This window comes from Stenella coeruleoalba (genome assembly GCF_951394435.1).
Source record: "Stenella coeruleoalba genome assembly, chromosome: 15".
Taxonomy (NCBI): Eukaryota; Metazoa; Chordata; class Mammalia; order Artiodactyla; family Delphinidae; genus Stenella; species Stenella coeruleoalba.
Window position 1 is genome coordinate 25,875,934 of NC_137161.1, and position 26,279 is coordinate 25,902,212.

Below are 26,279 nucleotides of genomic sequence, written 5' to 3' on the forward strand. Positions count from 1 at the left end.
ACAGGCTCCGGACGCGCAGGCTCAGCGGTCATGGCTCACGGGCCCAGCCGCTCTGCGGCATGCGGGATCTTCCCGGACCGGGGCACGAACCCGTGTCCCCTGCATCGGCAGGCAGACTCTCAACCACCACGCCACCAGGGAAGCCCGAGTCTGGCAGTCTTGATCCTGAACCTGCACCCCTGAGCACCGCACTGTACTGGGAGAAAGGACCCCAACTCCAGAGTCAGCCGCATCCAGGAGTGATGCCCACCACTGCTTGGCTGCCTTGCCTTGGGAAAGTCACTGTCTTCTCTGTGATCTGGCTCCCCGCTCAGGATGGAGAAAAGGAAGCCTGCCAATCAGATGGCTCAGGGCTGAGGGAGGTGGAGGGAGAGGCCTCTGTGACGCCTGGGAGGTTGCTCTCCCCACGTGCGATGGGCGCTTCCTGTGAAGGGCAAGAGGAAGGATGTGGCCAGATAGGTGTTTCAGGGGGCCGGGAGCTTAAGGTGGGGTGTCCTTTCCCTGCAACTGTGCAGACAAAGCATATGAGAGCCCCCCCCCCGCCCCCCGGGAGCGGGATGGGTGGTGCCCCCTCCCCTGCATCCACCCTCTACCCACCCCACAGCTGCACTGCTGACTGAGGAATTCTGGGGAGTCAGGGGAGGGAAAAGGGGTTTCCAGAGGTTTGTGCAGTGGGCCCAACACCCCAACCCAGGCTGTGTGCCAGGACCCTGCAAGGTGGGCGGGGCAGGATGCAGGGAAGGAGGCTGCAGCCAGGAGCCACAGGAATGACCAAGAGAAAAGGGGCCCAGCCCAGGTGCCGGCTCAGGCTGGGTTCCCAGGGGTGTGGTCCTCACCTCAGCAGGGTTGCCCCAGGCTGGTGGGCTGGCCTTCAGCTTAGCAGGCTCAGAAAACTGATTTTTCTACCTCTCCCCTGCCGTGCCCCAGAGATGATCAGAGGATTGGGGTCAAGACAGCCCAATTCTCCAGGACATGGACCAAAAAACCCAAAGCCAGTTTCTTCATGGACGACGTGGACCACACCATTAAGGGCCAGACTGCATTAGTCTCCCCTCCGATTCCCTTCCTCTTACCCCAGGCCTGGGGAGCCTGGGTTAATAATGAGAGGGGCCTGGGGATTGAGGTATGAAACGCGGTGTCAAAGCATTTGTCAGTGACCTCAGCCAGGCCGCCCAGAACACCACGGCGGGGTGGGGATTGGGGAGCGGGGGCGCCGGGACTGGGGATGTGAAGCCTGGCTTGGGTTTGAATCCCAGCTCTGCTTTGTCCCTGGTCATGTTAACTTACCACCATGAGCCTCGGTTTCCCCATGTGTAAAATGGGGTTGTTATCAGAATCGAGATCTCATCATAATGGTAGAGCTTCTTACACAAAGCACGATACGTAGTAGGTGCTCAATAAATGTTACTCTCCTCCACTGACTAGCTGATTAAGCTCATTTTCCAAACCCTACAGGCCTGGAGACGAATTTTGGCGCTTGTCCTGTGTTCACGCAGCCGGCTGGGAGATGCACTTTGGTCTCCAAATGTTAGAATTGCTGAAACATTAACAGAGACATGGGGGAGACTACTGCATTTGAAAGTGGTGCTGTCCCTACTGATGGGGCCCGGTGGCCACAGGGCCTCCTCTGCAAGCGCCAGGAGACTGCTGATCCGGCAGCACACGTCCCCTGCCTGAGGCTGGGCTGGCTCAACCCACAACAGCTTCTTTTTGGCAACTACTTTTCTAGAAGTCTCCCAGAAGACACCGCCTCCTGTCCTGACAATGTTCTGGGCCTTCAGTCTGGTCTGGAGCTGGAGGTGACTGCAGGGTGTGGAAGGGAGCTGAGCCAGTCCTGGGGGCGTCCGTGAGGGGGCTTTCTCTACCCGGTCCTCTCTGCCCCGGGGAGCAGGGCTGAGGGCGTGCCACAGGGGTGCAGCCCTTTCCTGTGGGCAAGTGTCAAAGTGCTAGAAAAACTGAAAGGGGCTTCTCCAATGCGGGGATGATAATCTTTAGAAAACCTTCTGTTTCTTCTGTGAGGCAGAAATTACAAGCTAGAAATGGCCTGGACCATCAATGTTTTTCCAGGAGGATGTTAAATTGATATTGAGCAGAAAAGGGTGTTCGGGACTTCCCTGGTGGCACAGTGGTTAAAAATCCACCTGCCAATGCAGGGACATGGGTTTGAGCCCTGGTCCGGGAAGATCCCACATGCCGTGGAGCAGCTAAGCCCATGCACTACAACTACTGAGCCTGCGCCCTAGAGCTTGCGAGCCTAGAGCCTGTGCTCTGCAAAAAGAGAAGCCACCGCAATGAGAAGCCCGCGCACGGCAATGAAGAGTGGCCCCCGCTCGCCGCAACTAGAGGAAGCCCGCGCACAGCAACGGAGACCCAACACGGCCCAAAATAAATAAATTAATTAATTTTTAAAAATTAAAAAAACAGTAAAGAAAGAAAAGGGTGTTCATGGTGAAATAAATCTGGGAAACACCAACTTAACCATCCAATGCGGTTTCTTCTCTGCAGGGTTTCTCAGAGCCTTTCATGCGCATTTGTGAAATTCTGGAGGCAGCAGCTCTGTCTACGCAGCAGGCAGACCTCTGACGATGGTGTCCTGGGCCATCTAGTGAGCTTAGAGGGCTATGGGTCCCACTTTGGGAAATGCCAACGTAGTCAAAAAACCTCTCCCTCCTCCACATATAAGAGCTGGAGGAATCTTGGGGACTCTGGAAGAATCTTGGGGAGCACGGGGTCCAAAGAAAAGGATTCGGAAGATGCTCTAGCCTTTATTTTAAAGCTAAGACTTTATCCCTATTTTCCCTATATTAATACATTTAATCTTCACAACCAACCTATAAAGTAAGGACTGTTGTCATCTTCATTTTCCAAAGGTAAACCAAGGCACAGAGAGACAAGTCCTGGTCCAGGTTCACAGCTGGCAAGTGGTGGTGCTGGGATTTGAACCCAGGCTGCCTGAGTGAGGCGCTGCTCTCGTAACCACTGCACGGTCCACCTTTACCACGAAGCCCCCAAAAGCTGCCCTGTTCTGCAGCCATGCACTTAAGCTCCTGTCTGAGGGTGAAGCTTCCTGCAAGTGGCTGGTCTCAAGTGTTCTCGGGAGACTCTGTGGCTTCTGTTTCCCAGGGTGACAGTCCTCTGGCTCTGAGTCCAGGGCGGGCAGGGATGCCCCATGGGTGAGCCATGCTGTCTAGTAGCCTGGCCCCACCAGAGGTCACGTTAAGGCCATGTTATACTGCCACTTCATTCTCAACCTGATTAGCTTCATTCCGCAGGAGAGCCTCAGAAGGGAACCAAGGCTCAGAGAGGGGAAGTAACTTGTCCAGTCACACAGCAAGGAGATGGTGAGACTGGCCCTTAAACCCAGGGAGCTGGACTCCAGAGCTGGGTGTTCAAGATAAGGGTGCCCTTGGTGACAAGGCAGCGGGTCCCTGTGGCCAGGGCAGTGGCACAGGTATGGGGCCACACCCCATCAGGCCCCACTCTCCTGTCTAGCTGCCGCCCCTGCACACCCACTACAGCCCCCTTCTGGACAGATATGATCTCGGATTCCCTGATAATCTCCCTGGGCGTCCTCTTCCCAGCCTCACGTGGGCCAACAGTCAGTAGCATAAAAACTGGCAGATAGGTCACCACCACCGAGGACACGAGAAGCAGTTGCCATGGTGGCCGCTCAGCGCTCAGGGCTTTATCTCCGCCTCTTGGAGCAGGGCCTCAGTAGCTTCCTCCTTCTGGGGTGCAGACTTTTTGTTCTGGGTGCTTTTTTCTCCCCCTTTAGCTCACCAGTTCCTGGAGATAGAGTTGTTTGTCTGTCTGTCCATCTGTTTACCTGGGCACCTGTCATGTGCTGGGCCCCCGCCAGGCTCGAGGGCTGTGCTGGCCCTCACCTGCCCTGAGGATGGGCAGGCTTCCAGGGTGCGTCCAGAGCTCCTTGGAGGCAGGGGTACACGCCTGCAAGTGCAGGATCTATTGGTCAAGCAGGACCCGGGTTCAAATCCTCCTTCCAAAAACTTAAAATAATGACACAAGTAACCCAATTTTTTAAATGGGCAAAGGATCTGAATAGATATTTCTCCAAGGAAGACATTTAAACAGCCAACAAGCACATGAAAGACCCTCAACGTCATTAGCCATCAGAGACATGCAAATTCAAACCACATGGGGCACCACCTTACACCCACTGGGATGGCTAGAATCAGAAAGACAGATAATAATATGTGCTGGTGAGCATGTAAAGAAACCGTGTCCTTATCTGCTGCTGGTGGGGATGTAAAATGATGTTATATTGGAGAACAGTCTGGCAGTTCCTCAAAAGGTTAACATGGAGTTACCCTATGACCCAGCAATTGCACTCTGAGGTATCTACCCAAGAGAATTAAAAACACATGTCCACACAAAAAATCACACAAAGGGGCTTCCCTGGTGGCGCAGTGGTTAAGAATCTGTCTGCCAATGCAGGGGACACGAGTTCAAGCCCTGGTCCGGGAAGGTCCCACATGCCGCGGAGCAACTAAGCCCATGCGCCACAACTACTGAAGCCTGTGCACCTAGAGCCCGTGCTCCACAACTAGAGAAGCCACCGCAATGAGAAGCCCACGCATCGCAACAAAGAGTAGCCCCCGCTCACCGCAACTAGAGAAAGCCCGCGCACAGCAACGAAGCCCCAACGCAGCCAAAAATAAATTAATTAATTTTTTAAAATTACACAAATATTAATAGCAAGCATTATTCATAATAGCCAAAAGGTAGAAATAATCGAAATGCCTTTTGACTGATGAATTAATAAATATAATGTGGACTATTATTTAGCCATAAAAATGAATGATCCTACAACATGGGTGAAACTTGAAGACATCATACTGAGTGAAAGAAGCCAGTCGCGAAGACCGCGTGGATGAATCCTTTTATATGAGTTGTCCAGAAGAGGCAAATCTACAGAGGAGGTTTGGGGAAGTGGGGAGTGACAGCTAATGGGTAGGGGTTTTCTGGGAAGGGACTGTGGTAATACTAGAAAACAGTGCTGATGGTTGCGTGACTCTGAATACACTAAAAGCCATTGAATTGGACACTAAATGGGTGAATTGTATGCTATGTGAATTATAGCTCCATAAAGCTGCTATAAAAAATTAGGAAATACAAATAAGCAGAAGAAAAAAGAAAAATATTGTTAAGTCCATAATCCTATCACCTAGAGACAACCACTGTTACGTTTTAATGATACTCTCCCAAATTATACTCTGTTGTCCTATGTGCTGCTTTTTCATTTAATAATATATTGTAAACATCTTTCCATGTCAATAAATATACCTCTACACGAAAACAAATCCTACTTCCGCCACTCACTGGCTGTGGGCCTTGGGGAAGCAACCTCACCGCTTGGACCCTTGGCCTCTCCATCTGTAAGGTGGGGTAACTAAGGACCCTCTGTGGAGAAAGCTGTGAGGAGGAAGGAAGGAGACTGCACACCTCTGGCACCTGGTATAGCCCCCGGCCCGAGGAAGACACTCTGGAAGCGGAAGCCCTGTCATGATTACATTTGTGCCAGCCTGGAGCGCTCCAACCAGGGGGCAGCTCATTTCTGTGTGTTCTGTAACTTTTCACACATACCATGATTCAAAACATCCATACTTTGGGACTCCCCTGGTGGTCCAGTGGGTAAGACTCCACGCTCGCAATGCAGGGGGCCTGGGTTCAATCCCTGGTCAGGGAACTAGATCCCACATGCCGCAACCAAGAAGTCTGCATGCTGCAACTAAGGAGTCCGCATGCTGCAACTAAGAAGTCTGCATGCCGCAAGTGCCACAACGAAGATGTCACATGCCACAACGAAGATCTGGCTCAGCCAAAGACAAGAAAACAAAAAGAAATCCATACTTTAAAAGTAGCGGGGGCAGGTCAGGGTCAGACCCTGGGAGAGCCCTGGAGGTTGTCGTGACCCTCAATGGAGAAAATCACCCTTCGGAGCACCTACCGTGTGCTTGGCCCTGGCTCATGGTGTCTCCTTTAACCCTCGCCATGACTGTTGTCCACCCCGTATGACGGAGGAGGAAATCAAGGCTTGGGGAGGGGCAGCCACTTAACCTTTTCAAACAGCTGAGGGTGGATCTGGGGGTCATTTCCAGGCTGGCTGGTTGAAAGCCTGTGTTCTTGCTGCTTCTCTGCCCTCTGATGAAGAGATGTCTTTGAAAAGGCTGAGTTGTTTGAATGAGGGAGTGTTATTACTCCCCGGACCTGGAGGGTAGCGTGCAAATGGGGAAGTCACTGCTGCAAGATGTAAATCACGAGGATGTGCTGGCGTGGGCCTACTGTGCGCTGAGGCCTCCGCTGGGCCGTGGGGACGCGGTGGGGCCTCGAATGCAGTGTCTGCTGGGATGTGCAGGCTGGCAGGGTGGGTGGCAGGGCGGGATCCAGGGTGGGCCGGGGCCCCAGGTCTGGGTAGGGGTTTGGGGCACAGGCTTTGGAACCAGACAGTTGAGGTTGGAGTCCCCCCTCTGCTGGTGACTTGGGCGGCTTCCTCACTGTGTGAACTTGTTTTCCCTGTCTGTATTAGGTAGGTGGAAGAATCAGATATGTCAGAGAACCTTGAGTCACCCGGCCACCTCCTGACATGGAACGAGCTTTGGTACCACCAGGTGGGTCAGGTGGATGGAGGCTGGGAGCCCAGGAGGAGCGGCTGGGAGAGGGGCTGCTGCCCGGCCCAGCCTTTTCACACTGCTCTCGGGCCCACACGAAGGGCGGGAGACAGTTGCCCACTGCTTCTGTATTCATTTCCCAGGAGAGGAGAGGAAGCGGGGACACCTCCACCGAGAAGTCTGCCCCCACCTCCCCAGCCAGGCCTGGTCCCTCTTGTCCCCCAGTCCTGGGGAGCTGCTCTGCACCTCTGGAACGTGGATCCCAACCCACCTGGTGTGGGGTCTCTCTACTCCTCCCCTGACTCCTGTCCCCCTCCCTTTGGTCACCCTCTGCACCACCCCAGGCCGGCCACCAAGTGGGACTCCACCTCTCTGAGCCTTATTCCTTCTCGAGGGCACTGGGGTCAGCGGTGGGCTCTGGAGTGTGATTCTGACTCCCCACTTACTCACTGTGGTCCCCTGAGGAAGTTACTCGGCTTCCCCAGCCTCAGTCTCCTTATCTGCAAAGTGGGGACGACAACAGCCCCTCAGAGACTTGAGAATTAACTGAGAAAAAACACATGAAGAGCCCAGAACCATGCTTGGGCCATAGCAAGTGTTTAACGTACGTTGGCCACGGTTACCGTGATCCTGGCCTTTTAGGGCTGTCGCAAAGTGCAGGGGGTCCTGCCCCAGAGACCCCATCCCCAAATGCCGGGTCTCTGGCCTCACATACAGCCAGGCGTGATGGTTCTTTGGTTCTGCCCCTCGTCCATGAGGCCATCAGCCTGGGCGTCTTGCTTTGTACACCCCCTGCCCACCTGCTGACGCAGTGCGTGCTGACGTCTGTCGAACAAGTTGCACAGAAGAGCAAATGTGTAAGAAGGCCACGAGGCTCCACCTTTTGCAGGAAAACGCCAATTCACTCACTCATTCATTCATTCATTCATTCAACTAATACCTGCTGAACACCTACTATTCTAGGCTCTGGGGATACGGCAGCCAACAAGACAGACGAAACTCCTATCCTGGTAGAGCTGACGCTCTAGTGGGAGAGACAGACCCCAGAGAAAATGAACAGTGCCATATGGAGAATGTCACTTGGTGATATAGACTCTGAGGAAACTCATACAACAGGTAGGGGGAGGGGGGCACGGGGGGTTGTCATGTGAGACAGCGCAACCAGGGAAGGCCCCACAGAGAAGGTGACATTTGAGCAAAGATTCAAAGGAGGTGACATTATCGTTTGTTCATCCGTCCACTCATTCGTATTCATTCATTCGTTTGTTCGTTCGTTCTTCCAGGCAGTCAGCCAGCATCAGCAAACGTTGCCTTGGCCCTGTTTGGTGGTGGGCGTGGGGACGTGGGCTCACCCCGAGCAGCTTACAGACGTTGTCTCCTAGCAGTGGGGTCCGACCCGCCCTGTAAGAGCCATCGTGGTCTGCCAGGGACTAAGGGATCCTCAGGACACAGGACTTTCAGGGCTAAACCGGAAAGTCCTGGGCAAACAGCACAAGCAATCGCCCTCACAGAGGCTGCCCTCGTCCCGAGAGGCTGAGGAAAGGCCAGCAAAGGCTTCTGCTTCTCTGAAGATGTGGAAGGAGAGGCCATGTGTCCATGCCAGGTAAGCGAGGAGGGCAGAGGCTCCAAGTGCCAAATACCGCAGAGTGCGGGGTGCAGGCTGGCGTGGCGACAAGGCTGCCTCCCGGGCGTCAGTGATGATGAGGCCGGAAGGGACGGTGAGGCCTCGGGTGTCCGCGAAGGGGCTGCACTGACTGCGGGCAGCCGGCCTCCAAACAGGTGGGCAACTCGACTTCAGCCTTTTAGAAAGAGCGATGCTTTGCTGTGCAAGGTTCTGCGCTGGGGCAGAGGATAGAGAGGGGAGCAATGCCGTGTCCGCGTTCCTTCTTTCCTTCATTCCAATGGCCACTGAGCAACTTCCCATCCCCAGCTGAGATGTCTGTACTGGATCAGCAAGACCAGGCAAGGGAGGGAAGAAGCAAATAGTGAAGAATCTAAGTGAAGGGCATATGGCTGTTCATCTTATTGTTTCTTGTAGGTTTAGACACTTTCAAAATAAAGTGTTGGGGGAATAAATACAAATAAACCTGGCCCCCAAATGAAGCATCTGTGGGGGTGGAGATAAAGCAGGTCCTTACCTCCAGCAGCTCAGGGTCCACTGAGGGATCTGGGTGCGTAAACCCAGCCTTCAATGGCGTGGGCGCTCCGTGTTTGCCAGCTCCTCGGAGGAAGGAGCCTGGGAGGCAGGCTTGGGAGGCTGGGGATGTTTCACCAGAGGGAGACGGAAAGGGAAGGCAGGCAGAGGAACAGCAGAGGCAGAAGCACGGAGGCTGATGTACAGGGATGTTGGGGAACAGTGGTCTGTGCGGCTCAGTGAAGGGTTCTTGGTGGGCCGGGAGGTACGGTTCAGAGGAGGCTGGAAAGGGAAGTCGTGGCCTCAGAGAGCTTGTCTCCTAGAATTAGTCTCCGAAAATAAAAGTGAGTCTGGCCCTCTGTTGCAAAATCAGAGAGCACAGGAAATTATTTTTGAAAAGGAAATACAACCCCTAGGTTAGCCCATCACCAGAGATAACCACTGTGAAGCATTTGATACGTTTCTTCCTAATATCTTCCCACATGTATGTGTGTGTGTATATATGTGTGTGTGTGTGTGTGTGTGTGTGTGTGTATATATATGTATATATATATATACATCCTAACTTAGAGTAATAAAATAGTTTGCAGCTTGCTGGTTTTTTTGTGGTTGTTTTGTTTTTTTATAAATTTATTTTATTCATTTATTTTTGGCTGCGTTGGGTCTTCGTTGTTGCGCGAGGGCTTTCTCTAGTTGCGGTGAGCGGGTGCTACTCTTTGTTGCGGTGTGCGGGCTTCTCACTGCAGTGACTTCTGTTGCGGAGCATGGGCTCTAGGCGTGTGGGCTTCAGTTGCTGTGGCACGCGGGCTCAGTAGTTGTGGCTCGCGGGCTCTAGAGCGCAGGCTCAGTAGTTGTGGCGCACAGGCTTATTTGCTCTGTGGCATGTGTGGGATCTTCCCGGACCGGGAATCGAACCTGTGTCCCCTGCATTGGCAGGCGGATTCTTAACCACTGAGCCACCAGGGAAGCCCCAGCTTGCTGTTTTTTGCTTTAAATTACATCAGACTCATTTTCCAGTGCCATTAAATAATCTCTGAAAACCTGACTTCTAAGCCCTTCGGAGGACTCCAGCCAGTGGTGGACTCTGGCTAGGAGGCGATTTCTCAGGGCTGGGTACTGAGGCTGTTTCCGCTTGTTCACTGTAAGAAAGAACACCGTGATAAACAGCCTCCATACGTACATAATTCCGTGTCCACATCGCTGATTATTTTGTTTTTTCCTGATTAATTCTTAGACATGAGATTCTTGGAAGCCCCGCTGGGAGCAGAGCTGGCTGGGTAACCAGGAGAGGGGGTGGGTTTCCCAGCGCCACTTGTCCCCACCAGAGGACAGCCTGGGGCCCAGCTGGAAGGAACACCTTGCACTTTATGAATGCCTTATGCTCTCTCCTACCTCCCCGCCACTTTGTCCGAGCTGTTACAGCCCCCCAACCCCCAACTCTCTCTCCCCGCTTCCCTGTCTTGCTAACTCTTCATCCTTCCAGACGCCGGCATAACCTTCTCCAGGAAGCTCTTCCAGAGCCTGGGCGGGGAGCTCCCATGCCCACCCGCTCTGCAGCTGTGCCTGGGCTACCTCCGTCAGAGCTGCTATCTCACTGGGTTACGAGTGCCGTTTCTTTGTCTGGTTTTCTTTGTCCCCTGAGGACAAGGCCCAGGCTGGTTTCATCTTTGAATTTCCAGCACCAGGGGTTGAGCTGGCTCATTTCAGTTTCACTAAATGTTTGTTGAGCAAAGGAATGAAGAGTCAGAATCAGGAATGAACAAATGAAACAAAGTCTGCAGGGGAAGGCTGAAGCTCACTGGGCTCGGACGAGCATCCAGTCCAGGGGGACAGAGGGAGGTGCAGAGCAGGGCCCCCGAGCCCAGAGTGGGGAGCTGGAGGCAAGACTCCTGCGAAAGGAGGCTGGGACCAGGGGGCCGGGCAGTGCAGTGTAGGGAGAGAGGGGCTAGCTGGGGGGACCATTCTGAGTAGTCAGAAGCAGGGGGCACCAATGGGTCATGAGGGCAAGAAAATTCCAGAAGAGGGCAAAGTTTCATGGGCTCTGGAGCCCACCTGGGTTCAAATCCTGACCCTTTTGCTTATGAGCTGTGTGACTTCAAGCCAGTGACTTAACTTCTCCGTGCCTCAGTTTTTCCGACTATAAAATGAGAATAATAAATGTTAGTACTTCATTCATTCATTGGCTTTTTTTTTTTTTTCACTTAACAAACACTGTTGAGTGCCTGTTCTGGGCCCAGGACTGGAGGCCGAGAGGGAGCTGACCACCACGGTCACACGTGCAGGAAGCCCTGCAGCTGGGATCAAACCCAGGCTTGTCGGCCACAGATTCTGTGCATGGTGCCCTGCAGTCTACCCCTCGGGGCTACTGTGAGGACCGGGTGAGGTGCTGGCGCGGAGAAGCACTTACTAAGCAGGCGCTGCTATCATGGTCCTCCCATGGTGTCGTCATTGCTAAGTGGACTCTAGTTGCAGTGTCAGGTGTACGCTGACCACCCACAAGGTCATGGAGAATGTCCCTACCCTTCCCAGCCTCACTTTCCCTTAGGGCAACCAACCACCCCGGCTGGGCTGGGAATGAGGGTTTTCCCGGGATGTGGGACTCTCAGATCTAAAACTGGGACAGTCCCCAGGCAAGCAGGGATGGGTGGTCACCCTCGTTTCTTCATCTGTAACAAAGGGAACTGTATGCCTCCCAGGGCTGTGGTGCAGAACAGAAGTAAGCACAGGGGGAAGGCACGAAACCATGGGGCCAGAATTGTAGACTCGTTACATAGAAAGAGCTCTGTCTGCCATGGAAATCCAGGCATGAAAAAGCACGAGCCGGCTCGCAGGACCTGCCATGAAGAAGCTCTAAGATACATATTTTTGGTGAACAAGGCAAGGTACAGAATGCTTTGTGCGGTGCGCTTCTGTTAGTAGTTGGGGGGGGGGGGGCGGTCTGAATAGACGCATCTACTCCTGCATCCGCGGATTCTCCTGGGAGGGAACCGGGGAGCTGGGAGAAAGGATGGGGAAACGCTTGTCACTATGTATCCTTTTGCATTGTTGGAATTATTTTAACTCTTTGTTTTCATTATCTGGCCAAAACAACTCCCCAGCTCTGTGTGTCAAAAACCAAAGAACAAAAAAACGGACCCTGAACAAAAGTAAAAGGCCCAAGTTACAGAGAGTTAAGAAAAGCGCCTAGTTCAGGCGCCAGCACCAGAGCTGCTCCAAGAATGGCCTTCTCCCCGCTCCCACCCATGACCTCATCAACCTGTGGGCTGGGTGTTCAGGGGCACAGGTGGGCTGCTGCCTTCTCTAATGCAGTGTTCGTCAGGTTCAAGTGCGAGCACAGCCTGGGCAGACAGCTTCAGGCTCTGCACGGCATCCCGCCTGCAGGTCTGCGGGCTCCTGGGGTCCCTCGCCCACTTCTCTGCCCTCATGTCTGAGGTCGCCCTCTGCCGGGTTCTGGGGGCTGCCCAGCCTCGAGGGGCGGAGGTGGGCCCATCTCACAGAGTAAGTGGTTGCAGTTTCCTTTACCTCCAGACCAGGGGGCCTGCGTGTGCCGCTGCCGCTGCCAAAGCCAGTTCTCTCTGCCTCTGGCCTCGGGGAAAAGGAGCCACAGCTGGTTTAGGAAGAGGCTCCAGGTGCAGCCTGAGATGACCCAGCAGGCCTGACCCCCACAGACCTGCCTCCCACGAGCCCCCAGCCCAGCCCTGCCTCGAGCTCCCAGCCACGTGGCCAGGCTCCTTCTGAATTTTTAGCATCACATACATATTTTAGGAAAATATTCTCATTGTAATACCTCAAACATTAATAAAATGTAGCCAATAAAACCCAAGTAATTTCCCTGCACTTCCCAAGTCCCATTTTCCTGAAACATTACTGTCAATTGGTAGGCATCCTTTCGAAAGTTTTACTCTCCTGTATATACATCTATACCTCTAACTGGATCTATATATATATTTTTTTGGCTGTGTTGGGTCTTTGTTGCTGTGCACAGGCTTTCTCTAGTTGTGGCGAGCGGGCGCTACTCTTCGTTGTGGTGCGCAGGCTTCTCATTGCAGTGGCTTCTCGTGTTGCGGAGCACGGGCTCTAGGTGCACAGGCTTCAGTAGTTGTGGCACGTGGGCTCAGTAGTTGTGGCTCATGGGCTGTAGAGCGCAGGCTCAGTAGTTGTGGGGCACCAGCTTAGTTGCTCCGCGGCAAGTGGGATCTTTCAGGACCAGGGCTTGAACCCGTGTCCCCTGCGTTGGCAGGCGGATTCTTAACCACCGCACCACCAGGAAAGCCCTGTATCTATATCCTGATTTATATCTATACCTATAGCTCCTGTACCTATATCTATATCCATATCTGTATCATCTGTAACTATTGACTTAGATGTGTCTGTAGTGTTTGTGTGCTTCTCACATAAATGGTAACATTCTGTATGTTTTCTTCTGCAAGTTGCCTTATTTTCACTGAACATGTTATGGACATTGTTTGTGCCAATACGTGTACAGCCACCTCCCTCTTTCTAACAGCTGCACACACAGTATTCCACGATGTGAGCTGGCCCATCATTTCTTTGTCCGGTCCCCTGCTGATGGACATTGAAATCGTTTTGCTTCCACAAACAGCCCTGGCCTCGTTGTGCACTCGAGCGATTTCTCGGGGATTGGTACCTGGCTAGCCCCTGGCACCACTGAAGGGCTGGGTAGAATGTGGGCCAGCTACTCACAAACTGTGCTCTGGGAAGTCTGAGCTGAGCCCCACTCCCACCCAAGGGTGTAGACCGCCTGTGTCCATCCACGCTCATCACCGGCACCGCGCTGTCTAGTGGGTCACGTTTTTGCATCAGGCCACCTCTCCTGGCATAATCCTTCCTCCCCAAGCCTCCAATCACTCCCCTGGGTTAGCGTTGAAACCTGGGCCACACAGAACTCTTGAGCCATCTTGGCTTACCCTGTTGGTGAGTAGCCTGCTACCTGGGGTGATTACAGGGAGAACTGGGGGAGCCCCACATCCCCAGATTTCTCCGCCTTCTAAAGTCCACCCCTCCTGAAATTCCTCCATGAAGGGGGAGGTTTGATGAAGGCCCTGCCCCCTTTGGGAGTCCTTTTACCTGAGGCTTCCCGCTACATGGGCAGCATGGGGCAAAGAAGGGCGGGCACGGGAGGTGGAAAGCACAGGGGCACCAAAGAAACAGAACCCGCCTAAGGGCCTGTTCCTCATAAAATACCTCCTGCAGCCTGGGGCCACCCCCAGCCTGAGGCACACACCCTGCGGTCCTATCACTGTCCCCACCCTGCAAGTGACGAGGAAGCGGAGGCCTGGAGGGTGGAGGAGGCAGGATTTGAACTCAGGCCTCTACAGCCCCAGAGCCCAGGCCCTGAACCCACAAGGAGCTAAAATGTGCGTAAGGAGGTGGTGCTGACTCCCCAGAGAGTCTGAGATCAATGAAGGACGAAGGACAGAGAAGGTGTGTGTGCGTGTGTGTGTGTGAGGAGGGAGCATCTGGAGAGATGGGTGGGGTTGGGGAGGAAGGGAAGGGCCTTCCAGGTGGCTGGAAGGACCTGAACAAAAGCCCCAGGTGGGAGTGAACCTGGCATTTTTGTTTGTTTGTTTGTTTGTTGTTTTTATTTTTCTATTTTGTAAAAGTTTTTAATTTTTATTTTGACCACACCACGAGGCTTGCGGGATCTTAGTTCCCCAACCAGGGATCGAATCCCGGCTCCCGGCAGTGAGAGCGCTGAGTCCTAACCCCTGCACCGCCACGGAATTCCCAACCTGGCATGTTGATGGTGGAAAAGCCTGGTCTGGGTCATGGTGCCACGTGCAGAGCTGGCAGCTATGGGAGACCAGGACTGCCCTGTGGGCTGTGGATGCCAGGCTGGGGACTGGCTTGCAACTCATCACCACCCTCATTATCCACTGCAGCCAATGACATCTGCGTTACTAATACAGCTGCTGGCGCTGTGGCCTTCCAGACACGCCAGCATCCTCTCCCAACAGCTCCAGGAGATGGACACCATGATGTCTGTTTTACAGATTAGGAAACTGTCTAGCCTGGAAGCCCCATGAGGGCAGGGTAAGGACCACTGACTCACCCCTGTAGGCCCGTACCCAGCACTGGGTCTCGGCTATAGGAGGAATGGATGGGAGGAAAGAAAGAAGGAAGGAAGTTGGATGGATGGATGGATGGATGATGGATGGATGGATGGATGGACAGTGGATGATGGATGGATGGATGGATATCTTTGAGCCTCCATTTCTTAGTCTCTAAAATGGAGATAATACTAGCGCCTCACTCACAGAGTCACGCTGAGGATGAAGTGAGAAAAGCCGGGCAGAGACCTGGTGCAGAGGGATAAGAACAATAATAACAATCGTGGCGAGTGTGTCTTGCAGCCTCATCACGTGCCAGGCGCTCCTTCAAGGGCCTTGGCTTCATTTTCTCACACATGGCACCGGACGTGCACCGTCACTGTCGCTTGCACTATTGAGATTCCTGCAGGTGGCTGGGGCTTGCCCCTCCTCATTCTTCCTGCTCCAAGTCGCTTTAACCCGGTGACCTGCGAGTCCCCAGGGCTGACATTAGCTGCAGGGCTGGCCCGGAACCCTCTCTCCTGAAGTTGCATCTGGAGTTCTTTCTCCCACATTCCAGGTGAAAACCCCACATACTACGTGAACAGCTGGACCCAATAGGACTCTGGGGATAATGGGACTTACCCACCCACCCAGTCTGAGCTACTCCAAAATCTGGAAAACAGCAGGTTCTTTGGATCCAGGCCTGGCCAGAGCCTCAGTTTCCCCATCTGTAAGATAGAAATGGTCACAGTCAGATTGGGTGATTTCTAAGGGCATTTCTGTTTGCCTTGGCCCCCCGGCCTTCTGGTTTCTAGTCTCAGAAAACATGCTGTTAGAGGGAGTGGAGCCTGGCCTGGCCTGGCCTCTGCTTCCTGCCAGCCTCTGTCTCAGGAGGCGGGCGAGGGGACCCCTGGACCAGGGGATCAGCTGTGAGTTCAAGTTCTGCTCCTGGACACTTTCTAGCTGCAGCCCCAAGTGATGTGTGCAAGGTTCCCGCCACTTAGTGGGTACTTGACATCATGACCCCTCTCCCCCCAGTCCCTGCCGGCGCAAGTCAGCTCACTTCTCTGAGCCTCAGTCTCCTCACGTCTGCGATGCTGTTTCTCCCTGGAGTCAAGCACCAGGACTGTTTGAAGATAGTGTAAGATGCTGGATGGGAAAGAGCTTTGCAGTTGGAAAACCTTGGCCCATTGGGAAGATTTATTGCTGTGACTGTAAGTGTGAGGTCCGAAGGCCGTCAGGACCAGATCGTCCCTACCCAGAAGGCTATGCTGAAGCCCAGGCCACTCTCCCTCTATCACCGATGGAAGAGAAGACAGCCTTCTCCCCGAGGCCCTGACGTCTGGGGGCATGCTGGGGCTGGGCTCTCTTTCAGCATTTTCCCTTTTATTTTTGCATGTTCGTCTCATGCAGGGCCCTGGTCAGCGCCTAGATGACTGAGGTCTGGGGAGGGGACACAGGTAGTGGGAGAGGCATGCCCTCCCTCCTTCTCAGCCCCACGTCCTGTCTGTTCTTCCCTTTCCCCTCTAACCTGCTGTCCCAGGAAGCCTTGCCTCACCCACGGCCCTTGCCCCGCCAGCTTCCCCACCTCCCTCACGCCCCCTCCATTTCCACCTTGGCCCCCAGGGACCTTTAGAAATCAAGGTTCCTAGCAGGTACCTCCTGCTGAGTGCCCTTCAGATGCCCTCCACCAAGGTGCGGGCTGTGCAGAGCCCCAAGGGGCGGCGAGGGCCAGAGGAGAGAAAAGGCTGGCCCTGTGCCCTGCGGCCTGCTGACCCCTGGCCTGCAGGAGCGACCTCCCACTGCTCCTGGCCCCACGTCCTGCCTGGGGTGCACCCCACACTCCTACCCTGCAAGAGGCTGTCCCAGGCCCGGCCCGCCCGCTCCCTCTCCCCTCGGCTGGACCCACCCCTTCCCTCAGTCCTGCCATCTCCTCACTCACTCCAGTCCACGTGAGGGGCCCCTTTCTCATGTCCCCCCGCGGAGTGAGCTCCTAGTGTCACAGCTGTGCGTCTCTCTAAGGGGGTCATGAGCCCTGCAAGGCAGAGGCAGGCCTGCTTCGTGGCTGGGGCTCTGGGCCCCATATGGTGCCCGGCACGGACAAAGGCTCCTGAGATGCTTGTCAGACGCCCAGACAAATGGACGTCGCCCGCCGCCCCCCGCGTGGCCATCCCGGGGCAGTTGGGAGCGCGTGTGACCTCAAGCTCAGCCAGGCTGAGCTATATTTAGACACCAGGGCCAGGGCGAGCTTCTGGGTCTGAGGAGGTGGTGGGGCCCACGGTGGGGCCCCAGGGGGACCTCCTCCTCCAGGGCGACAGTCCCTGTGTGACAGGCCCGAGCCCAGACCAGGCACTGTGGCCTCCCACTGCCCCAAAAAGGCCGAGGAAAGACTCCGTTTGAACAAAAGAGCCTCTCTGGCGGGTTTTGTGTGCGGCGTGTACGTTGATATCTAGAAAAAATAAGTTCGGGGCTGGCTGGCCAGCTCCAGCACGGGGCTGGGGTGGGGGGCCGGGGCGGAAGCGGAGTTGGCCGGCCCCGTGGGAGCCCGACTGCCCGCTGCCCGCGCTCCCTGCGTGGCTCTCCCCCGCTCCGCACCTCGGGCGGGCGCCGTGCCAGGCCTGGGTGCGGCCACCCGGCAGCCAGTGAGGAGGGGCTGCCCTGGCCCCGGCTGCTCGCTACCCTGCTCTCCGGGGCGGGCAGGAGGCAGGATGGATGTTCGCAATAATTACCCAGCTGCAGCTTCCCCAGAGCTGCCGCCATAGCAACGGTGCCGGGCGCCCCAGCCAAGCGGCCGAGTGGCAGGAGGGGGTGCTGGCGCTCTGGGCAGGTCGGGGAGGGGGTGGCACGAGCCCCGGGTGCAGCCCCACTGGCTCCCTTTGTCAGCTCCCTCGCCCACCCGCCCCCCTCCCCGGAGGCCAGGGGGAGGGGGCTTTGTCTGGGCACCGGGAGGCTGGCACGGCCCAGGGGAGGCTCCCCCAGACGCCCATTCTGCTGCCGGGGCCCTTGGGGCGAGGGGAGCAGGTCTCAGGAGGGCTGGGGGTGCTCGGGGTCCCCGTGGCTCAGGTGCTGCCACCTGGGTGCCCACGGCACACCCCAGGACCCCTGGGTCTCGCCACCCACAGTGGGATCCCTGGGCACTCTTAGGAAAGGGGGTTTGTGACCCATTCACTTGCCCTGCTGGGGTCCTGGTGGAGCCAGGCCCCGAGCAGCCTTGGGCAAGACTGGCTTTGTGGGGAGTTTGCTGCGGGAAAGGCCTTGAACCTGGGGCCCTGTCTGGGGACTCCCAGAACCCTGCCCTCATGGCACCCGTTCCCCTCCACTCTGTAGTGGAGGCTCTGTCGTTCTCCCTCCTGTGAACGTTCAATCTGATGAAAGGGACTGTGTTTATTTCCATTCTATAGATGGGGAAACTGAGGCCAGAGAGGTTATGTGATCTGTCTAAGGTCACACAACTAAAAATGTGGAGCCTCAACCCACTTCAGTCTTGCAACTGCCCTGCCATTGCTGTGGTGTTCATTGTAGCTATTCTCTGTCTCCCTGTCACCTGGCAGTGTTGCCCAGAGGTTAGCTAAGAGTACAGGCTCTGTGGCCTGGGGTGAGATGTGAGTCCACCTCTCCTAGCCTCCATTTTCTCCTCTGTAAAATGGGGGTATAATTGAACATCCCCTTATGGGGCTGTTGTTCAGATTAAAGAAAACAGGGAGTGGAAAGTGCACGGCCTGGCACGTGGGCAGCATTAGCTGTTGTTATAGTTGGAAATATGATTATTTTTATTATTGTCGTTACAACCTAAGGAGGCGGACCTAGATGCTCACCGAGGCCCCTGTTGGCTCCAGCCTCCCTGGGCTCTCCAGGCGGCTTTCTGAAGGCGTGGCCTCTCTGGAAGGTGCCAGTCGGGACTGCGAGCTGGGACATGGGGAGCTCACAGCCCAGCAAGGAGGTGGTGTTAATCGCCTAATCCCACAAGTGTGTCTGGGGTGTGGGTTGTGATGGTGAGAAGGAGGCAAACCCGGGCTGAGATGGAGCCGGTGCCGGGTGGGCTGAGACCCCAGTTACACAGAGTGATCAGGGAGGGCCTCTCCAGGGGGCCAGCCTGGGAAGGTCAGGAGAAGGACGTTCTAGAATGTGGCCTTGCTTGAGGAGCCAAAGGGAACCAGTTCCCTCTGGAGCACAGAGGGACAGGGAGACTGAGGTGGCCTGGGGTTGGATCTCAGGGCTTCGTGGGCCATGGAGGAGAGTTTCTGGATGTGATTCTAAAAACTGTGGAAAGTTAGCAAGTGGCTTTAGGTAGAAAAGGAGGTCAAAAGACATTTGTTGGATGAATGAGTGAATGAATGAATGGAAGTTTTATTCTGCAGTGCCCAGCCATAGACCCCTCTCCCCCGACCTTTCCCTCCTTCCTCTCTCCACCCCCTCCCCCATCACACCATCCCTCCCTGACTGGTTCATTTTAGTCATTTGTCAGCTGCTGCCCTGGGAACCCACAGTCATATGGTGGAGGATCAACAAGTAAATAGAAAAATTCCAGATCAGCTGTTTGGCCAGTACAGAAGAGTGTTCTGAGGAAGGAGAGCTGACACAGGTCAGGGCACTGCCTGAGAGGGTCATTGAAGCATCAATAGGAGTTCACCAGACTGTCAAGGCAGAGGACATAGCACTTGCACAGGCTCAGAGACAGGAAACAGTATAGTATGGTGGGGGATTGTTTTTTCATTGTTTCTTAGGGCCAGTGATAAATAAGGATAGCTAGCTTTATTGAGCACTGACTGTATGCCCAGCTCAGTGCTACAGGCAGGAGCTCATTGGAATCACACAAGTTAAACACTGCTCCCTTTGCAGCAAAGGCGTATTTCACTTTCATGAATGAGGAATTGAGATTCAGATAAGTTAAATCACTTGCCCAAGGTCACACAGCAACCACAGAGCCCGTGCTCTCAAACACCCAGGGGTGGAGTTGGATAGACAGTTCGAGTTGGGCCACTAAGATGCTGAAGTCCAAGCTAAGGTGACAGGACCCACTCGTGGGGCTTCTGGAGAGCCCTAGTAGGGTTTTGAGTGGGAGAGGGGGAGGGTCAGGGCTATGTTTGAGAGAGAAGATTCCGTGGCTTCTACGGAGTGTCAATGGAGTGGTCGTGACCAGTTGCAAGGATGCTGCAACAGTCCACGTGAAGGATAAGGAGGGCTTGACTCCACGGCAGTGCCTGGGGAAGGAGAGGAAGAAATGCCTTTGAGGGGGACCGAAAGACAGATGTGAGGCTGGGGGAGCAGAGAGACGCCACTGGCATGGAAGCTTGGGTCACGATTTGAGTTCAAGTCTGATGAGTCTGACAGGAAGCGAATGCTCTTTCCTCCCCCCACAGCCAGTTATTTTTATTTATTTATTTATTACTTTAAATTTATTTTTTTCTTGGCTGCGCCACGCGGCTTATGGGATCTAAGTTCCCCGAACAGGGATCAAACCCTGGCCCTGGGCAGTGGAAGTTCAGAGTTCTAACCACTGGACCACCAGGGAATTCCCTATTTCACTGATATGTTAAAGACTTGTCATTTTCTCCCTCATGAGATTATAGGCTTTTTTTTTTTTTTGCGGTACGCGTGTCCTTCCCGTTGCGGAGCACAGGCTCTGGACGCGCAGGCTCAGCGGCCATGGCTCACGGGCCCAGCCGCTCCGCGGCATGTGGGATCTCCCCGGACCGGGGCACGAACCCGTGTCCCCTGCATCGGCAGGCGGACTCTCAACCACTGCGCCACCAGGGAAGCCCTATAGGCATATTTTTAAAAACGGCAGCTGACAAAATGGTGGATTTCAGGCATGGTGGCACCTCTGTGAGTTTTCCCCAGAATCTTCAAAGCCCCTGACGAGCCAAGGGCAGAAGGCATCACTCTTGCTGGCAGTGTGTGTGTGCATGTAGGAGGTGGCACTTGTGAGGACGTCTGGGCTGGGCTGGGGGTCAGGCTGCCCTGGATCCATTCCAGAAGTTGCTGGGGCTGCAGAAATTGGAGAAGCTTCTGGAAGCCTGGCAGTGGTGTTCCTGACCTCCCTTCTTGGGCTTCCCAAGGCCGGGCCAGTGGACTGAGGCCCCCAGTCTGCCTACCCGTTGCTCTGGGGATATTGTAGCCGGCAGGCCAGGCAGGCAGTGGCTCGAGCTGCAGGTGCTGTGTCACCTGAGCCCAGGTCATGGCTGCCCCAGGAGGAGGAGGGAGCTGTGTTCACACAACTGGCTGGCCAGCTCACCTCCTCACTACCACGGAGGAGGAACCGTGGGCTTCCCTGAACCTGGGATGAAGGTGTGGCTTTGTCAACCCCTGACCGCACTCCCGCCCCTCCCACCCCAGCGCCCACCCCCGCCCCGCCAAGCCCCTTCCAGGCATGAGCTGCCAGCAGAATTGGGATTTGGTGGAAAGTGGTGGTTTGGAATCTGACATTCCCAGGTTTAATCCTGGCTTTGCTTCTTAACACAGCTGACCACCATTTTCTCTGAGCCTCAGTTTACACACCCGCAAATTGCGGGGGAGGTTATAGGACAGAATGAGGTAATGGGTGTCGAGGCCAGCCCGGCTCCTGCACAGAGTAGACAGGCAGTGTGAGCTCCTGTCTCCCCTCCCTTCCCCTGTCAGTGCAACTGGGAGAGGAGATGGGCCAAAAAACCAAAATAAAATCGCTAGAAGCCTGATGAATCTGTGAATGATTGCTTGTAAGATTCTCTGCATGAGCCGGATGTACCATGAGCTTGACGTCCAGATGGGCGCCCCAGAGCCGGGCACGCCTGGCCAGACGTGGATCACAGATGGTGAAAGCACAGGAGGCCAAACCCAGGTCTCCAGAGCCAGAGCCCAGTCTGTGGTAGGACAGGCGATGGCGGCGGCAGGGGCTCCATCGGCCTCCAGACCCTCCCTTCCTCGCGGTGGGCCTCAGCTGCCCGGGTCAGTCTCTACCGGTGGCGGGTGCACCGCTGATCTTGGTGTTAAGTGTTGCCAGCCTTTGGGAGCGCTTCTCCATCCGTGACCTTGTCCCTCTATGACAAAGCAGACAGCTGAGGCCTGGGAACGGACACCAGCTTCTGTCTACACGGCCAAGTCCTCTCCAGCACACCCCAGGAGCCTCAAAAGATGGGACAGTCCCTTCTGGCCTCACCACTCTGGGATTTCCCGCCTGGCCGACTCCCCCCTTGAGTGCTCTGCTCCATCTTACACACTTACTGTTCTCTCTGCCGATGATGCTCTCCCCCAGATCCCCGTGGGGCAAACTCCTGCACCTCCCTGAAGCCTCTGCTCTAATGCCCCCTTCCTCAGATGAGCCATTGCTGATCGTCTAAAGGCACCTCCCTTCTCACTTGTTACGCCCCAACTTTGCTTTAGTTTTCTTCCTGGCCCATATGGTAGACATATTTCAGGTCATGTCTGATCATCTCCCTCCCCACACCCTCCCCCCACCCTGCCTCAAGAACGTGAGCTCCACGAAGGAGGGGGCTTCGTCTTGTTCCTGGCTGGATCCTGGGGCCGGGGACCCGGCCCAGAGAAGGCACCCGATACCATCGTTCAATGAATGAACGAGTGAACGAATTCATCATTCAGCAAACATTTATGAGCACTTACTGTAGGCAAGATCTGCTGTTGGTACAGGGCCTGGGAACCAAACCCCTCACACCCAGGCCTTGAGGAGGACATCACCAGGCAGGTGATCCAAGGACACGTAGCGGAGAGTGGAAGGGAGACAGCGAGGAACCCAGCAGACCTCGATTCCCCCCTGAGTCCATCCTTCATTTCCTAGCTGTGTGGTTTGGGGCTCAGCACTAGCCCTCTCTGAGCCCCACAGTCCTCCTCTGTAAAGTGGTGCTAAATGTACCGACCAAGGGGCCTCAGCGTCCTCCGCCTCTCCCTCCCCACTGCCACCCTGGTGCACTGTAATCCGTTATCCACACGGTAGCCAGAGGGGCCTTTTTCTTTCTTTTACTTTTGCTTCCAAAAATGTATTTACCTATTTTTTGAATAGGTAACAAATTTACACGACTCAAAATTCAAAAGGTGCGAGAGAAAATAAATAAAGAAAAAAGTATCCCTCCCACCCAGTCCCAGCCTGGCAGAACTCCTCCCCAGAGGCAAGCACTGTTTCCTCCTATTTTCATCTATCATGCCAGAGATAATTTTATGCATATACAAGCCAATGCATACCTTTATCTCCTTTTTTTAAAGCAGACAGTAGCATAACATGCACGCGGTTCTGCCCGTGCTTTTTTCACTTGACAGTCTAGTCTGAAGAATTTTCAGGGGGTCTTTTTAAAACATGCACTATAGCTGGTCCTTCCCTTGCAAACCAGCCCTCTGGTGGGTCCCCAGAATAAAACCCAAACTTCTACGGGGTCCTCCATGATCTGGCCCCTGCCGGCATCTCTGACCTCACCTCCCACCTCTCTGCACCCAGCTCCCTCCACTCCAGCTGCGATGGCCTCCTCCATGCTCCTCTAGTACAGCAGCAAAGCCCCCACCCCAGGGCCTTTGCACTTGCTGTTCCCTCTGCCTTGTTCTTCCAGAAATCCTCTCAGCTCCCTCTTTTTCAGGTCTCCACTCAACTATCACCTGCCCAGAGAGGATCTCCCTGATTCTCCTAACTCAAGTATCCACCCTCCCACCCAGCCTGTACGTTTATTCTCTTTTTCTTTTTAAGATTTTTTTTTAATGTGGACCATTTCTAAAGTCTTTATTGAATTTGTTACAATATTGCTTCTGGGTTTTTTCGTTTTAATGTTTTTTGGGGGGTTTGTTTTGGCCCCGAGGCATGTGGGATCTTAGCTCCCCGTGGGGATGTGGGTGTGGATCGAACCCACACCCCCTGCACTGGAAGGTGAAGTCTTAACCACTGGACCGCCAGGGAAGTCCCTTCTTTATTTTTCTTGATAGTATTGATTACCATTTGTGACTCTTCCACCAGACGGAGCTCCATGGAAGCGAGCACTGGGTCTGCCTTGGTCACACTCCATTCCAACACCCGGATTTTAACAAGTACTCCATAAATACTTGTTGTTGAAGCAAATAAACAGACCCCCAGTTTACAGATGAGGAAACTGAAGCACAGAGGAGGGGAATCTCTTGCCCAAAGTCAGGGTGGGGTCGTTGCAATTCAACCACTGCAACCTGGGTTCTCATCCGAACCCGGTCCTCCATTTCCTAGCTGTGTGGTCTGGGGCTGTGCTCTTGCCCTCTCTGAGCCCCAAGGGCCTCACCGCCCATCCTGGGGACTGTAAGGAGGATGGATGGGCGTCGTGGTGCTTTCCTTGGGAACAGAGCTTCACTGACACACCACAGTGGGTCACTGTGTCACTGCCCTTTGCCTTCCACCAGAGGCCCCACCCAGCTGGCCCACTCTGGCCATCTAATGCGATGAGAGGGTGTCCGCCATTAACAGTATTTTTAAACAACAGTCCCAAGGAAATATTTTTTAAATCCCACATGGTGCTGGGGAACAGCTCTGAATTATTAACTATCTGGCAGCCCTGCAATATTTCTTGACAGAGTTTATTGCGACACATACAATTTTCCTCCCGGTAATTTATGAAAAGCGTATTCTCTTCTTCAGGAAATCACACCCCTTTCTCCTGAGCACTGCCTCCCCCGACCCCAGATGGAATGTCTACTGGGTAAATTCACCAAACTTTTATCTTAAGGAGCGTCTGCTTGCTTGCCTGATATTGGAGGACATTTCCCGGGGAGACACTGCAACTGTGTTTTCCAAAATGCCCAGCCCAGGGCTTGTTGAGAATTCAGTAAAACACTGTCAATTAAGATGAATTAATCATTGGAAGATTTTTGCTCGCATCCCCCAGCAATGTCCCTCTCCCTCAGCCCCACACTGTGACACCTGGTGACATACCTGCTTCACATCCAGGTGGTCATGGATTTGAGCCCCACTGGAATCCTGTTTCCTGGGATCCAGCTGCTCTGGTCTCCGTCTGCATTGCCCACCCTGTCCCAGGCCTTGGCTGTCGAGGGCACAGATGGAGTTAAATGAACCCAGATTTAGAGTCAGAGGCCCTAGTTCTAGTCTTGCTGGTGCCACAGACATAGCTGAGTGACCTTGGGTAAGTCACCAAACCTCTCTGATCCAGTTTTTTCCCTTCCTGATCCAGTTTTCTCATCCATAAAACAGGGAGTGATGATCCAAACTCAGGCATCCTCTCATCAAATGCATAGGGTGCCCTGTGCTGGGCACTGGGGATCCAAGCTGGTGCCCACCTTCATAGAATTCATTGCAAGTGGGGAGTCAGACCAGCTAAACGCACAAAGGAACTAAAGAAATGTCAGATGTTGGTAAGATCTATGAGCAAGATTAAGCTGGGGCTGGGCTGGGAAATAGAGGTGGGCTATTTTCAGCAGAATGTCCAGGACAGAGGTGGGATGGGGGGACGGTACAGATCTGGTAGGGCAGTGGTTTTTGTTCCCCTGCCCCTGCCAGGGAAGATTTTGCCCCCTGGAGACAGTGTCTGGAGAGTTTTGTTTGTCATAACTGGGGGTGGGGTGCTGCTGGCATCCATCAGGCAGGTCCCAGAGCTGCTGCCGCCGCCATCCTGCAGGGCACAGGACAGCCCCGCAGCAGAGGATCACAGCCCTGAATGTCATTAGTGCGGTGGCGGGGAAGACCTGCTCTAGGGGCTGAGGGCTGTCACGAAGCCTCTGGCTTTTACTCCAAGTGATCCGGAAGCCACAGGAGGGTTGTAAGCAGAGGGAAAACAGTGGCCTGACTGGATGGAAAACGGGCCACCCCAGGGAGAGGGATGGCAGACGCCCCTCAGATGCCTGTGCAAGGACCACTCGGCCGCCTCCCAAACCCGTACTTACTACTGGGAGCCAACCGGGCAGAGCAGGGCTTGCCCTCACTGAGCAAATATTCCACTCCAGGGGGAGAAAGGGACGAAGCCACGCCTCTGCTCAGAGCCATCGAAAGGCTCCTCCCACCTCCCTTGGGACAAGCTTCAGGGTTCACACGCCTGCTTCTCTGGCTCCACTCTCCCGTGTCCTTTGGACATGCGTGCTGGCCTCCCGTCGGGTCTTTGCAATGCTCTTTCCTCTGCCTGGATGCCCATAACCTGCCCCCTGCCACCTTCATGATTCTTCCCAAATGTCACCTCCTAACTGAGGCTTTCAGCCCCCAACCACCCTGTCTAAACAGCCGTCACCTCATCCTTTACCTTCTACTCGGCTTCCATCTGTCTAACCATCACCTTCCCATTCATCCATCCTTCCATCTGTTCATCCACTCATTGAACAAACACTCAGTGAGCCCCAACTATGTGCCAGGCCCTGTCCTGGGTGCAGGTGAGCCAGCAGGGAATGAGACAGGTGGGGCTCTGGCCTGTACAGGTCCACGTCGCTGGGAGAACAGATGCTGTTAGTCAGACAACCACGAGCTTGCGACGGCAAGAAGAACTATAAAATAGAGGTCTGGGAGTGCCTGGTACAGGCTGGGGA